Source organism: Oreochromis aureus, linkage group 9 (assembly GCF_013358895.1).
Source record: "Oreochromis aureus strain Israel breed Guangdong linkage group 9, ZZ_aureus, whole genome shotgun sequence".
NCBI classification, from domain to species: Eukaryota; Metazoa; Chordata; class Actinopteri; order Cichliformes; family Cichlidae; genus Oreochromis; species Oreochromis aureus.
In genome coordinates this window covers 31,077,416-31,093,155 of record NC_052950.1, presented here as the reverse complement: position 1 = coordinate 31,093,155, position 15,740 = coordinate 31,077,416, and the positions used below count along the sequence as shown (strand labels likewise).

Below are 15,740 nucleotides of genomic sequence, written 5' to 3'. Positions count from 1 at the left end.
TGTGTGTAAAAACGGCTGCACCTGTTTTGGTGGGAAAAAGTGCACAGGCTCTCTGATTGGTGGATTCAAATTCAGCAGCTCCCAGGCTGCTTGACTGAGCTAGAAACTTACTTCTCTCTCCTGTGTGTGTGTGTGTGTGTGTGTGTGTGTGTGTGTGTGTGTGTGTGTGTGTGTGTGTGTGTGTGTGTGTGACAGAGAGAGAGAGAGAGAGAAAGCCTTTTATGGGATGATCTCATTGTAAGATTCAAATTCAATATATTTAGACTGGTTGACTGAATTGGATCTTGTGTGTGTGTGTGTGTGTGTGTGTGTGTGTGTGTGTGTGTGTGTGTGACAGAGAGAGAGAGAGGAGAGAGAGAGAGAGAGAGAAAGCCTTTTATGGGATGATCTCATTGTAAGATTCAAATTCAATATATTTAGACTGGTTGACTTAATTGAATCTTGTTGTGTGTGTGTGTGTGTGTGTGTGTGTGTGTGTGTGTGTGTGTGAGAGAGAGAGAGAGAGAGAGAGAGAGAAAGCCTTTTATGGGATGATCTCATTGTAAGATTCAAATTCAATATATTTAGACTGGTTGACTGAATTGGATCTTGTGTGTGTGTGTGTGTGTGTGACAGAGAGAGAGAGAGAGAGAGAGAGAGAAATCCTTTTATGGGATGATCTCATTGTAAGATTCAAATTCAATATATTTAGACTGGTTGACTGAATTGGATCTTGTGTGTGTGTGTGTGTGTGTGTGTGTGTGTGTGTGTGTGTGTGACAGAGAGAGAGAGAGCCTTTTTATGGGATGATCTCATTGTAAGATTCAAATTCAATATATTTAGACTGGTTGACTGAATTGGATCTGTGTGTGTGTGTGTGTGTGTGTGTGTGTGTGTGTGTGTGTGTGTGTGACAGAGAGAGAGAGAGAGAGAGCCTTTTCATGGGATGATCTCATTGTAAGATTTAAATTCAATATATTTACACTGGTTGACTGAATTTGATCCTGTGTGTGTCTCTCTGTGCATGTGTGTTTCCATATGTGTCCATATTTGTGATTGTGTGACTGTTATACTTTTTTTTGCTGTTTTTTTTTCATTTAACAATTACATTTGAAGGATCCTTAGCATGTTCAGCATTTTTTAAGCTGTCCATTTTGCTTTTCCAATTTTTCTGTTTAAGTTATTACTATTGTGCTAAATCATACTATTTCTGCTATTTTATAAGATTTGTGCTAAATATAGTATTTCTGCCAAATATAGTATTTCTGATTAATTATAGTTTTTCTACCAAATCATAGTACAGTATTTTTGCTTTTTATAGGATTTTTATAGGATATTTATATTGCTTAATATAGTATTTCTGCTTTTTATAGGATTTGTGATTAATATAGTATTTTTGCTTTTTATAGGATTTGTGCTTAATACAGTATTTCTGCTAAATGTAGTATTTATGCTTAATCATACTATTTCTATATATTTTTGCCAGGTCCTCTGTGAGGACTGAGACATTCAAATTTACATATCAGGGCCTGCACGGCTTCCCAGCCAGCCAATCATATCTGAGGTCTGCCGTTTCTTCTCTCGTCATATCTCAGCGACGGATGTACAAAGAGCAATGAAAATCGCAGTCAAAGTACACCAAAGTCCGCTGATTCGCCCAGTACAAGAAGTATGCTTCTAGTCCACCTAGTTTTTGAGTTACACGACGTTTTGTAACTCCAAAAAACGGCGCTCTTTGCCTCTCACTGCGATCTAATTCTGACTGCTCATCACCCTGTTTTCCAGGCACTCGTTCTCTTTCCCAGTGGCACAGTTTGTAATGACACAGGTCTGCAACCCAAAGGTCGTGGGTTCAATTCCACCTTGGTCAACATGTTTTTTTACCTACAATTTACTACACTATCACAGACCACTACTTCATATTGATCATTTATTACAATTCTGAAAACTTTTATCATTTTAGCAGCTTTTCTAATATGGACCTCAGATTCTTGTTAACACTCCATGGCACAAATACTGTTCCCTTTAGGCTCTGTGTGTGTGTGTATGTGTGTGTGTATCAATATTTCTCCCATTTTAAAGTTTTACTCCTCCATAATTGTATTTCTGTTAAATCAAAGGACTTTTACTACAGCTTAGTACTTCTGCTCAATCATAGTATTTTGCCAAATCATGGTTTTTGTGCCAAATCATAATATTTGTGTTATATTATAGTATTACTACTAAGTAGAGGAATTTCTGTCATGTTACAGTATATGTACTGATTACAGTATTTCTGTATAATAGAATTTTGGCAAATCTCCTCAGACCAACACAAAGTATGGCATTTTCAAATCGTCATATCTCCTTAACGCAGCGAAGTTAAGACATGAGGCTTGTGCCAATATATCTTCAGACACTCCTGACGCTCACAATTCAAGAATTTTTTTTCTCACCTATTACCATTTGGCCATGAATTACGTTTGTTTGAGGGTAGGAAATTCGTCCTTCGCTCAGATTTCTTCAGATTTCAATCTCTGGAAATGAACCACTTTTTTCTCTCGTCATATCTTTTTGTTGGATTTCCACACAGTCCTGAAAATTTCCATGACTGTTCACCAAAGCCTGCTGTCTCTTACAGTGAAAGAATGATATCGATACTCCAAATAGATTTAGAGTTACAAAGCTTTGTTTGAGGGCAAGTCAAGGCAGTTTTTGCTTCGCCTCTACTCAGTTATGGTGCGTTACAAGTCAAATATCTTCAATAATTCATATTTTAATGATAAATTGTCAACACTTTAAGATTCCCCATCTCTTCTGAACAAAAGCGATTGTAAGAATGACCGTTCTAGCCCCTACGGTTAGGAAATTATAGCCATTTGTTTGAGGGGAATCCTCACTATGAGAAATAGACTGCAGAAATCCTGTCTCTCTCTGTGCTGCGTGTGTACAAACAGGTGCACCTGTTTTGGCGGGAAAAAGTACACAACCTCTCTTATTGGTGGATTCAAATTGAGCAGCTCCCAGGCTGCTTGACATATCTAGAAACATGCTGCCAAGACTGTTAAGAGTCCCTGTTCACTTCCTGGTGATGCTACTGTGTGTGTGTGTGTGTGTGTATTTGTGTGTGTGAGACAGAGAGAGAGAGGGAGAGAGAGGCCCTGTTCACTTGCTTCTCTCTCCTGTGTGTGTGTGTGTGTGTGTGTGTGTGTGTGTGTGTGTGTGTGTGTGTGTGTTTGTAAGAGAGAGAGAAAGAAAGACACACAAAGACCCTTTTTAGGGCAGCATCTCATTGTTGGATAAAAATATAATATATTCAGACTGGTTGAGTGGCATACTCCAAATAGATTTAGAGTTAGAAAGCGTTGTTTGAGGGCAAGTCAAGGCAGTTTTTGCTTTGCCTCTACTCAGTTATGGTGCATTAGAAGTCAAATATCTTCAATAATACATATTTTAATGATAAATTGTCAATACTTTAAGATTCCCCCATCTCTTCTGAACAAAACGGTGTAAGAATGACTGTTCTAGCCCCTACGGTTAGGAAATTATAGCCATTTGTTTGAGGGGAATCCTGACTATGAAAACTAGACAGCACAAATTCTGTCTCTGTGCTGCATGTGTGTAAAAACAGGTGCACCTGTTTTGGCGGGAAAAACTACACAGCCTCTCTGATTGGTGGATTCAAATTTAGCAGCTCCCAGGCTGCTTGACCGACCTGGAAACAGGCTGTTAACAACCCCTGTTCACTTGTTGCTGCTGCTGTGTGTGTGTGTGTGTGTGTGTGTGTGTGCGTGTGTGTGATTTAAATTCAATATATTTAGACTGGTTGACTGAATTTGATCCTGTGTGTGTCTGTCTGTGCATGTGTGTTACCATATGTGTACATATTTGTGATTGTGTGACTGTTATACTTTTTTTTGCTGATTTTTTTTTCATTTAACAATTACATTTGAGGGACCCTTAGCATGTTCAGGATTTTTTTCAGCTGTCCATTTTGCTTTTCCAATTTTTCTATTTAGGTTATTACTATTGTGCTAAGTCATAGCATTTCTGCTGCTTTCCAGTATTTGTGCTAAATACGGCATTTCTGCTAAATCATACGATTTCTGCTATTTTATGAGATTTATGCTAAATACAGCATTTTTGCTAAATTATACTATTTCTGCTATTTTATGAGATTTGTGCTAAATACAGTATTTCTGGTAAATCATACTATTTCTGCTGTTTCATGAGATTTGTGCTAAATACAGCATTTCTGCTAAATCATACTATTTCTGCTATTTTATAGGATTTGTGCAAAATATAGTATTTCTGCTGCCAGATATAGTATTTTTGATTAATTATAGTTTTTCTACCAAATCATAGTACAGTATTTCTACTTTTTATAGTATTTCTACTAAATGCAGTATTTCTGCGTAATCATAGTATATCTATATATTTCTGCCAGGTCTCCAGGGAGTTAATCCTCTGTGAGGAGTGTAATATTCAAATTTACATATCAGGGCATGCACAACTTTCCAACCAGCCAATCACATCTGAGGCCTGACACATTCAAATTTGCATATTGGGGCCCTCGTGGCTTCTTAGATAACCAATCATCTATGTCATATATCTATAATATTTCATATTTTTATTTTAAATGGTCAACATTTCAAGATTCTCCCATGTCTTCTGAAGAAAAGCGGTCTAAAATGACCGTTTTAGCCCCTCTGATTAGGAATTTATGGCTGTTTGTTTGAGGGGAGTCCTCACTATGAGAAATACACTGCAAAAATCCTGTCTCTCTCTGTGCTGTAAAAGCCTGCACTTGGTGCACCAGTTTTGGTGGGAAAAAGCACACAGCCTCTCTGATTGGTGGATTCAAATTGAGAAGCTCACAGCTGTTTGACTCACCTAGAAACATGCTGTTAACAGCGCCTGATCACTTGCTGCTGCTGCTGCTGTGTGTGTGTGTGTGTGTGTGTGTGTGTGTGTGTGTGTGTGTGTGTGTGTGTGACTGAGAGAGAGAGAGAGAGAGAGAGAAAGCCTTTTTATGGGATCATCTCATTGTAAGATTCAAATTCAATATATTTAGACTGGTTGACTGAATTGGATCTTGTGTGTGTGTCTCTCTGTGCATGTGTGTTTCCATATGTGTCCATATTTGTGATTGTGTGGCTGTTACATTTTTTTTTGCCGATTTTTTTCATTTAACAATTATATTTGAGGGACCCATAGCATGTTCAGCATGTTTTCAGCTGTCCATTTTGCTTTTCCAATTTTTCTATTCAAGTTATTACTATTGTGCTAAATCATACTATTTCTGCTATTTTATAAGATTTGTGCTAAATATAGTATTTCTGCCAAATGTAGTATTTCTGTCAAATTACAGCATTTTTGCTATGTTGTACTGTTTCTCTAAATCATAGTATTTCTGTAATGTTTAAGAATGTTTGGCTAAATATATTCTTTCTGTTATCTTATACTATTTCTCCTACATTCTTGTATTTTTGAGAAGTTATCGTGTTTCTGGTAAGTTACAATATTTCTGCTAAGTTCTGCTATGCTATTGTATTTCTGCCAAGTATTATGTTTCCTCTAAGATATTGCAGTTCTGCTAAGTTACTACATTTTAGCAAAGTTCCTTTGATTCTGCAAAGTTTTTACAATTTCTGCAACTTTTCAGCTTTTTCAGCTAGTTTCAGCAGAAAGCTTCAGCTTTAAAGCATCCACACTGCATTTTTGCAGGAAATGCAAATTTTTCTAGTTGTGTGGATGCTTTAAGCATCCACACTATTGAGTTCCTGTTTCTCTTTATTCTTTATACTTTATTATTCTAGTTGCTTCCGTACGTTTTTTGGCACTTAACTACTTCCACAATTTTCAGCCGATTTTTACCGTTCAAATTTTAAACTATTCTGCTATTTCTGCTAATGTGCGCTATGACTTTTGGTATTTTTTGCTGTTATACTTTTTAAAATATTAAGCTTTTTTCCTTTAATTTGTCCCATTGAAATGAATGGGAAACTTCCACAATTCTGCTAAAACTTGCTTGTTTTTGAAACTTAAGTACTTCCTCATACTTTCACCTAGAACAACCATTCAAACTTTAAAATGTTCACAAAGTTTTCTGCTATCCTTGTGTGATTCAGCTTTTTCATATCTGTTACCGTTTTCATCTTATCCCTCTTTAAGTTTTGAGTTTCATTTTTGTGATTTTTCACAAAATACATGCGTTGTTATGGTTGCTATGCACTTGGGTTTCAGTGTGCCACTGAAAGTTTTGCAGTCTTCTCTTCATGTCCGAACAACTTCTTCCTACTTGCTCAATTTCCACTCAACTTCCACTAATTATACATCAAAACGTAGGTATTTTTGCTGGCTTTCAGAAAATGTCACTATCATTGTTGTGGGATTTATAGAATTTTGGCAAATCTCCTCAGACCAACACAAAGTCTGGAAACTCTCCATAGAAAGTCAATGGAGAGCTTGTTCAAAATCACCGCTGGATTTCTCTAATGAGAGGCATTTTCAAATCGTCATATCTCTTTAACGAAGCGAAGTTAAGACATGAGGCTTGTGCCAATATATCTTCAGACACTCCTGACGCTCATAATTCAAGAATTTCTTTCTCACCTATTACCATTTGGCCATGAATTGGGTTTGTTTGAGGGTAGGAAATTTGTCCCTCGCTCAGATTTCTTCAGATTTCAAACTCTGGAAATGAACCACTTTTTTCTCTCGTCATATCTTTTTGATGGATTTCCACAGAGACCTGAAAATTTCCATGACTGTTCACCAAAGCCTGCTGTCTCTTACGGTGAAAGAATGATATCGATACTCCAAATAGATTTAGAGTTAGAAAGCGTTGTTTGAGGGCAGGTCAAGGCAGTTTTTGCTTCGCCTCTACTCAGTTATGGTGCATTACAAGTCAAATATCTTTAATAATTCACATTTTAATGATAAATTGTCAACAGTGTAAGATTCCCCATCTCTTCTGAACAAAAGCGGTGTAAGAATGACTGTTCTAGCCCCCTACGGTTAGGAAATTATGGCCATTTGTTTGAGAGGAATCCTCACTATGAGAAATTCACTGCAGAAATCCTGTCTCTGTGCTCTGTGTGTGTAAAAACGGCTGCACCTGTTTTGGCGGGAAAAAGTACACAGCCTCTCTGATTGGTGGATTCAAATTTAGCAGCTCCCAGGCTGCTTGACTGACCTAGAAACTTACTTTTCTCTCTTTTTGTGTGTGTGTGTGTGTGTGTGTGTGTGTGTGTGTGTTTGTGTGTGAGAGAGAGAGAGAGAGAGAGAGAGACTTTTAATGGGCTGATCTTATTGTAAGATTAAAATTCAATATATTTAGACTGGTTGACTGAATTGGATCTTGTGTGTGTGTCTCTCTGTGCATGTGTGTTTCCATATGTTTCCATATTTGTGATTGTGTGGCTGTTATATCTTTTTTTTTTTGCCAATTTTTTCATTGAGCAAGTATATTTGAAGGATCCTTAGCATGTTCAGCATTTTTCAGCTGTCCATTTTGCTTTTCCAATTTTTCTGTTTAAGTTATTACTATTGTGCTAAACCATACTATATCTGCTATTTTATAAGATTTGTGCTAAATATAGTATTTCTGCCAAATATAGTATTTCTGATTAATTATAGTTTTCTACCAAATCATAGTACAGTATTTTTGCTTTTTATAGGATTTTTATAGGATATTTATATTGCTTAATATAGTATTTCTGCTTTTTATAGGATTTGTGCTTAATATAGTATTTCTGCTTTTTATAGGATTTGTGCTTAATACAGTATTTCTGCTAAATGTAGTATTTATGCTTAATCATACTATTTCTATATATTTCTGCCAGATCCCCAGGCAGCCAATCCTCTGAGGACTGAGACATTCAAATTTACATATCAGGGCCTGCACGGCGTCCCAGCCAGCCAATCATATCTGAGGTCTGCCGTTTCTTCTCTTGTCATATCTCAGCCACGGATGTACAAAGAGCAATGAAAATCGCAGTCAAAGTACACCAAAGTCCGCTGATTCACCCAGTACAAGAATTATGCTTCTAGTCCACCTAGTTTTTGAGTTACACAACGTTTTGTAACTCCAAAAAACAGAGTTTTTCGCCTCTCACCGCAATCTAATTCTGAGTGCTCATCACCCTGTTTTCCAGGTGCTCGTTCTCTTTCCCAGTAGCGCAGTTGGTAATGACACGGGTCTGCAACCTAAAGGTCGTGGGTTCAATTCCACCTTGATCAACATGTTTTTTTTCCTTACAAATTAATACACTATTACAGACCAGTAATTCGTATTCATCATTTATTACAATTCTGCAAACTTTTATGATTTTAGCAGCTTTTCTAATATGGACCTCAGATTCTTGTTAACACTCCATGGCACAAATACTGTTCCCTTTAGGCTCTGTGTATGTGTGTGTGTATCAATATTTAAGTATTACTCCTACATAATTGTATTTCTGTTAAATCAAAGAACTTTTACTACATCTTAGTACTTCTGCTCAATCATAGTATTTCTGCTAAATCATAGTATTTTTGCCAAATCATAACATTTGTGTTATGTTATAGTATTACTACTAAGTGGAGGAATTTCTGTCATGTTACAGTATATGTGCTGATTACAGTACTTCTGCTAAATCATAGTATTTCTACTATATTATATTTTCTTTCTAAATATAGCATTTCTGCTATATAATTGTATTTCTGCTATGTTATAATATTTGTGCTAAACCAGAGTATTTCTGCCAAATGATAGTATTTCTGTCAAATTATAGTATTTGTGCTAAAACATAGTATTAATTTAAAATTACCATATTCATAGTATATTACAGTGTCTCTGGTAAATCACAGTATTTCTGCTATGTTGTACTATTTTTCTAAATCATAGTGTTTCTGTAATGTTTAAGTATTTTTGGCTAAATATATTCTTTCTGTTATCTTATACTATTTCTCCTAAATTCTTGCATTTTTAGAAGTTATCATGTTTCTGGTAAGTTACAATATTTCTGCTAAGTTCTGCTATGCTATTGTATTTCTGCCAAGTATTATGTTTCCTCTAAGATATTGCAGTTCTGCTAAGTTATTACATTTTAGCAAAGTTCCTTTGCTTATGCAAAGTTTTTACAATTTCTGCAACTTTTCAGCTTTTTAGCTAGTTTTAGCAGACAGTTAGCTTTAAAGCAATTCAGAATTCATATGATTACAACCAATATGTATTAGAATAAAAGAAACAAATGTGCAATGAACATGTCAGGAGTCGCTGTTAAAAAGTCTCATTGCAGTGGGGTTAAGGGACCTCCTGAACCTCTTGAGTCCTGCAGTGGAGTGAGATGAGCCTCTGCAGCCACTGTCCTGTGAGGATGCTTAGGGTGATCACCAACACCAGCTCCTTGGTGTTGGTGTTCAGAAGAAGACTGTTCTTATTACTGCAGTCATTTAAATAAATCTATCATAATACAGTACATTTTAACATAATGACCTTATGTTTATTTATGTCTTTTAACCATTATTTCAAATTCAAAGAATCATGTTTGAAACATTTATTAAACTTATAGAATTAAATTTCTGCTAGTTGTTTTTTGTTGCAAAAAATCTAGTATAATAATATTTAAATTTACCTATATTTTTCACGTTTTCAATGCCAATTTTGTGTAATTGCGGAGTTTCCCACTACCCGTGAATGCCTCTCTTTTTACGTCCCTGGCTGACTCCTGAATCTCCGCCCACTCTCTGCTCGATCCCTGCCGGTAAGCGCTGCTTCTCTGTAATGAAATGTCTATAAGCTGTTATAGTGATTTACCCAGTTGTTGTTAGTGACTTATGAAGCCAGTCGAAGTATAAGTCATGTTAAAGGCTGCTTTTTTAGTGAAACGTTGTAATTTTAGTATTTAAAAGGAGTGTTTGGTATGCTAGCCCTAACAACCTAAGCGCTAACGCCTAGCCTAGCTGCTATAGGCCCAGTGTGAAATTAATATGGTTCATTTGATTGTTTAATACAGTTATTGTGTTGTATTTGGTTCAGTCGGTGTGTTAGTGTTTCTGAGTCTCTTATGGAAGCTGAAGTTAGTTCTCTTCACAAATCAGTCAGTTAAAACAGCCTCATTCTTTAGGTTGTAAGGTAATGAGCCGCCATTTTAGAACCACTGATTAGCTGCTGAAGCAGCAGGGTCGGCAACTTCAAAGGAGCCATTTTACCGCCATTAGCTGTGTCCCAAAACGTCGGCTGCATCCTTCGGAGGACCCGGCCTTCGCGGTCTGTGGGCCAGGTCCTTCAAAGACCGAGAAGGCCGGAAGCGGGAGGCTGTGAAATGGGTCTAGCCTTCAGATTTGCGTCACCGCTGTCTCGCTGGAGTTTAATAAACTCGGCCGTCTGCTCCTTGCTATTTAAAATATAACAGGACACTGGCGTAAATTCTCGACCCTTTAACGTTTATTCAGCTGTGTGAAAATCCCAGAGGAACCCACCCGATGGATTAATAAAGTTTTATTTAATCTACTAATCTAATAACTTTGATCTCAGCCAAACTGATTTACTCCAGAACAAATAAAACACCGAAAAAGGCAAACAATTACATTTTAAGTTATCCGAGTGACTTATATATCATGTTTAAACTGAGTAGCGAAAGAGCGGGGTCTGAAAATGATGAAGCCGGGAGTCCGCTGCTCTCTCTGGCTGGAGTGACCGGAGGATGCAGCCGACGTTTTGGGACACAGCTTCTGACTGAAAGCGGGAGAAAAGAGTCACGTGCCTGTACCGGTGTGTTTTTGTGTTGTGGGTTAATTAACAGAAGAGAGTGAGGATAAAACACATAATATAAGAATATTAACATCTCTTAACAAGAAGTTTTTTTAAAATTAATTTTAGTTTTCTAGTTAAATTTTAAGAAATGTTTAACAAACACTTGTTTGTGCAGGTTGGTTTTTAAATAAAACCTACACCTGCAGCTCTGTTTAACTTCTCACTTTGTGAAAAATTAATGAAATCTAAAAAGGCCACCTTCAAATAAATAAAATGCAGCAGTGCACCATTAATATTATAAATATGATATGTAGATATTTAAAACAACAGCATATTAAATGATACTGTGTGCAGGTGATAATATTTTAGGAAGCAGAATTTGAGTTTGAATTTGAGTTGCAGACCAACTCAAATGTTGAAGCTCTAAATATATCATCCGAGCTTTCATGTATGATTGTTCATGCTTTGAAATTGTGATGTCAGAATTTGATAAAGTGTGCAGTGCTAGGTGTAGCAAATCATTGCTTATTAAATCTACTGTGTTATCTAATAGCACCAAACTAATAGAGCTATCACATAACTGAGAAACGTGTGTGGCTTATTACAAATGGATGAAACCACATATTACCTTAATGAAGACAATCTTTAGTAAGGTGTAGAAAAAAAGAGGAGAGTTGTTTGTATTCCAACTGTGGTAAACAAAGAAGTGTACTGAATCTTTTGGACTACACAGAGTGATGCAGTATTGACTCTGATGCTGATTTGAGTTGTCTCATTCTGTATTTTTGTGCTTTGTCTTTTGTTACACAGAGTGAAAGAGATCTTTGGTTTTGCCTTTGCTGGTAAGTAAACAGTGATTGTAACTGAAGCAGTATGAACCTGGCATTGCGTAGCACATTTAACGACTTACATACAGTAGTTTGACTTTTTGTGATATGTTTCCATTTACTGATTGGCGAAAACACAGGATTTGTGACCTGTAGCAGCAAAGCCCCCACACAGGGCCTCTGACTGTCCCTGAAAATGTCCCTGAAGTTTAATAGCCCATTTATGGATGATTAATTTTTTTATGGCTTATTGAATCCAAACATAGTTAAATGTCGGATGTCTTTATACAGTTGTTTATTTTCTCCTTATGTTTGTGGATTTAAGTAGCAGACAAAACAATGAAAGTGTTTTAGGGGAGTCAGTATAAGTGGTTGCTCAAACACTTAAGAGCTGCACAGGTATTGATTTATATTGTCTTTCAAATTCTGCTGATGTATTACATTAAAGTCAGAACACTGTAGAAGTATTTTGCCTGACTCGGTATAAGTAATAGCTTTAACAGTTAAGCAATAATAAAAACGAAGAGAACCAGAGGTGTGAGTGGACATTCTTAGGTAAATTACAGCCAGTGTGTCTAATTAGTTTATTACTTATTTAGTGAATATAATGTGTTTAAAATAAATAGAAATGTTGCCAAAAGGGACATTGCAACATACATAAATATTCCTAGCAACTGGTACAATGAAAGGACTTTTTAGTGTAATATTTTAAGACATTTAATTTTAATCACAAAACATTCTGCACCTCTGTTATTGTAACATGTCAATATTTACATGTATTTTAGGATTTGCACATTCATATCAGACTAACCAAAACATGATGAGGTTTTCTGTTGCTTCTGATTTCAAGAATTACTTTGTATTTAATGTTTTTAACCTGAAAGGACATTAAAAGTTTTGGTTTTTCACACTTTATTAGCTCTGACCTGTTGTAGAAAATGTTGGAGCCACAAGGCTTCTGTGTAGGAAATATTTGGTGTATCCTGCACTTGTGCCAACAAATATTGGTGCCTGTTCTTTGCATTTCTGTAGTAATAATGTTTTTATTACACTTGCTATAGCCGTGTGAGACCCTGCAGTTCAATTATCTCCTCTTTAGACTACAGTAAATTTAAAAAAGCTTAAAGTAATTGAGGATTTTACTAGTTAATTTGTCTCACAGTAAATTGGATTGTGTGTGAAGAGGCTCAACAGTCTGAATCATCAAGCAGTGATCTGATGAATTGTTTCCTTTCTCTAGACTGCTGATCTGATCGTCTCAAGTCTGGTAAGTAAAGGGTTTTCTGAGGTGCAGTGCTGGGAAAGGTTTCTCATTATAGGAGATTCCGTTTAGTGCAGTGAGTCAGCACAGCTATTGGTGATCATCAAAAGTCATCAAATCCTAGAAAAATCTGTGTAAACATTTCCAGATCTACAGAGGTCGGTAGGTTATTGTAGCAGCGCATATTTTTTCACATTAGAGCAGCTCATGAACAGCAGTTTAGGTACAATTAAGTCTTCAAGTAGGGCCTTGTGGATTTCAAAAGCTTCTTTCTCTTCATTAAATTAAGTCACTGTCTGAAAACTGCTCTTTGAATTAGTCTTTTAATTAAAGATTTTGTTGATGACTGGAAAAAATCTAAAGCACAGATACAGCACTCATTTCTGTATTTTATGATTAAATGATCTACAAAGAAATTATCGTCATACTACATTTTTAATTAGGCCTTTAAGTCGGCCATTATAAGTACGTCCTAGATTTAGTGGAGTGCTTATGGCTGTGTATTAAACATGTGACTGAAATATGTAGAAACTGCTTTGTAGGAACCATCCATCTCCAAATTTCTCATTTTGCCAAAAGTCATACTGAATAAAGTATTGTTTACTTTTATGTTAACGGATCTCAAATCCCTGTTTCTGTGTGCCCAGATATTATGATGTACTGTTTTCCCAGGTAAGTACACACAGAAACAGGAATTTGAGAACTTTGGGGATTAAGGAACATGTGATGTTTCATAAATTTTAAGCAGGTGGCCCGAAACTGTCTGCTCTAACCTCAGTGTGTGGGTTTTGTTGTACCATATGATATTTACAGTAGGTTATTGTAGCAGCACATCTTGGTTTAAGTTTATAGACACTGTTTGTTTTTTATTGTGTTAATAGAATCTGAAAGTTTCTTTAGAATAGTTCCACCACCATTTTTGAGCATTTTCAATCAGTTCAGTCCAATAATGTACTGTGGAACTCTTCAATATGTAAAGCCCTGTATGTACTGTGTTTTTCGGATTATAAGGCGTATGCAGCTAACCAAATATTCAGATAACTCAAACTATTCAACTCATTCACAATAACTCTCAACATTTTTCAGTGGTAACACAGAACAATACACTCACTTTTTCTGTTCAGTCCTCTTCCACAAATCTATCAAATTCTTCATGGATTGATCGGTTTGAAATCTGCTTCGTACGCATGTCTCTAAACAGATGCCAGGTCCTCATACACACACCGTAATATTATGTTTAAGCACAATACGAATTACTCGGCGAGGCTCCTGACTACTGTAGCTGTAATGCTCCAACAATCCATCAAGCGCTGCAGCTTTGTAGCTTTCCAAAGTCATACTAAAACATTTTGACAGATGTTTGAGTGCCATGTAGCACATAAAATTGGGTTTAGGTCAGTGAACACAGCCAGAATACATAAGGTAAACTGTTGATTTTCGAGAAAACTCAAGGATTTTAAGTGTGACTTATAGTCCGAAAAATACTGGAAAGCCATGTTTATTGGAAATATGCCTAATTCCAGTCCCTTTTTGTCTTACAGGTGACCTGCTGCAGAAAACCCTCTCCCTCTATCGTTGACAAGCAATTAACAAGCAATTTCAGTCTGTCCTATCACTCTCCCTCTCCCTGCTCCATCTTTTTTGACAAGCCATTCTATCTTCTATCATTTCTCCGCCATGAGCTCTATCTAATTTTGACAAGCTTAAACCTGTGTTGACAAGAAACCAAGTTTGACAAGAAACCAAGTTTGACAAAAAACAAGTTTTTGAAATTGAAGTTACCACAACTTCGACGATCTGTTTTCAGAAATCTGAGAGATCTCTGCTCTCACTGCTCCTTCTTTCCTGTCGTTAAACTCATCCACTCATTTTACTGGAAATTACAAGTAGAACGTTGAATATACAGTAGTAGAATTACAGTACAGTAGAACTCACAGTCGAAACTACTTACACAGCCCTACATTTGTCATTTTAATTTTGCATTACACTTTGGAATAAACATTGGTTGGCTGTTTGGCTTACAGGTGCAATTACTTTAATAAATTATATAAAATATACACCTTTTCTTAAAGGTTTATTTGTAATAAGACAATCTGGTTATTTTGTAATATATACATTCAGACTGCTGTATTTACATAAATATTAAATTAGATTCAAATAAATTTTTCAAGTCTTTTTCATTGACTATAACATTTGACTACAAGTTTAAACTATTATTATTTAAGGACAAACCCTTTTTTTGTCACTCACTGTAAGTATTCAGTTACAATTGTCATCTAGAGGCTGCCCTGAGAACCCAGACTTCCTGTTTCCTGACTGCTGCAGAACATCCAGCTGAAGAATCTTCATCGCCTGTCATCTGATCACCACACCACCACAGCTCCTTATATTTGCTTTAAAGTTTGTGTAAAACTTTCAGATATCTAAAGTATACTTCAAAGCTAAGAGTTTTATTATAGCCTGTTGATTGTTGAGATTTATTCTGCATATTACATTACAGAAGTATAGACCTATTCATTAACCAGTCTGGTTAAAAAAAAAAAGTAATAATATACAGTTTTTGAAAAAGCTACAATAAAACTGTTTTAAAGATCTTTCAATAACTTTTATATCGAGTTTGTATTTAAGTCAGCCTTTTACATCAACTACATAGTTCTAAGAACACTTTACCATTTGTATAGTTTTACATTTATCCATTTAATAGAAACTTGAGGAGTCATTCGTTTTTCTGTTTACAGGTTGAGTTTTGTTGACATTTGTGTATAAATACATATAAGGTCCAGTTTGTACTTGCACAAAATGCCAAGGAAAGGTCAAAGGTCGCAGTCCCAGAAGCTTAGATGGCAAAAGGAGAAGGAACAGGTAAATGTCTCTCAGACCGGTGAGCAGGTAAAGGTGTCTGTTACAAGTATTCCCAGTCCAGAAGTGCAGCTCAGCATTCAGACAGCCGCAG

At 36.1% G+C, this 15,740-nt stretch overlaps 1 long non-coding RNA gene across 1 annotated transcript; it reads left to right on the top strand.

Moving 5' to 3' along the window:
* The first annotated feature begins 11,508 nt into the window (after positions 1–11,508).
* Positions 11,509–14,540, top strand: LOC120441786. Its single transcript, XR_005614280.1, has 3 exons — positions 11,509–11,541; positions 12,767–12,793; positions 14,329–14,540. It is a non-coding gene; the product is annotated as an uncharacterized LOC120441786 (long non-coding RNA).
* The last annotated feature ends 1,200 nt before the right edge of the window (positions 14,541–15,740 follow it).